The following is an 895-nucleotide window of genomic DNA, read 5'->3' as shown; positions in this document are numbered from 1 at the left end:
TACTAAGAGATTCCTCTAAGCTCGTCATTCTATTCTCTGAAGAGTTCTGAAACTTACCTGAAGAGTTCTTATCTGAACCAAAACCTGGGGTAGCATTAGAATCACTAAACTGACCTTGACTCTAGCCCTTAGACCACGAAAGGTTCGAATGGTTTCTCCAACCAGGATTATAGGTTTCTGAATATGGGTCAAACTTCTGACGGTTATCGAATATAGTGTTATTATAGAGAGCATTGGCTTTCTCTTCATTATTCTGGCCTTCCCAAAAAGTCTCTAATCTACCATTAGTGTGACCCACTTCTAAAGCTTCTAACCTTTTAGCTATAGTAGCAATTTTTGCATCTGATTCAAAGTTTCCTTCTACCCTATTAATGTTTCCTCTGCCTAGAAGAATTATTTTCTGGGGTCCCTTATTACTTTCCCATTATTGGGTCTTTTCGGCGATTTCATGCAAATATGTCATCTCATCATCAACTGTTTGGTTTTCAAACCCACATGTACACATAGATTCTACTGTGGTTGTAGTGGGATAATCTAAACCCTCATAAAGGATCTGAACTAACCTAACCTTTTCTAAACCATGATGAGGACATTGGGATAATAGATCATTGAACCTTTCCAAATACCTATACAAGGATTCTCCCTCCTGTTGAGAAAATGTGCATATTTGCGTCATAATAGACGATGTTTTGTGCCTAGGGAAAAACTTGTTCACAAAGGCAAATGTAAGTTGTTCATATGTTTCAATTGATCCGGAAGCCAAACTATATAGCCACGATTTGGCTTTCTCTTTCAAGGAAAAGGGGAATAACTTGAGTTTCAAAGCATCATCATCAAGGTTTCTAATTTTTAGGGTACTACAAATTTTCTCAAAGTCCCTAACATGGAAATAGGG

General features: G+C 37.5%; 1 pseudogene; it reads left to right on the top strand.

Annotated features, from left to right (window-relative positions):
• The first annotated feature begins 575 nt into the window (after positions 1-575).
• Positions 576-675, top strand: LOC113314577 (annotated as a pseudogene).
• The last annotated feature ends 220 nt before the right edge of the window (positions 676-895 follow it).

This window comes from Papaver somniferum, chromosome 9, assembly GCF_003573695.1.
Source record: "Papaver somniferum cultivar HN1 chromosome 9, ASM357369v1, whole genome shotgun sequence".
NCBI lineage: Eukaryota > Viridiplantae > Streptophyta > Magnoliopsida > Ranunculales > Papaveraceae > Papaver > Papaver somniferum.
Note: the sequence above shows the minus strand (reverse complement) of the source record. Positions and strands in the feature narration are given on the sequence as shown.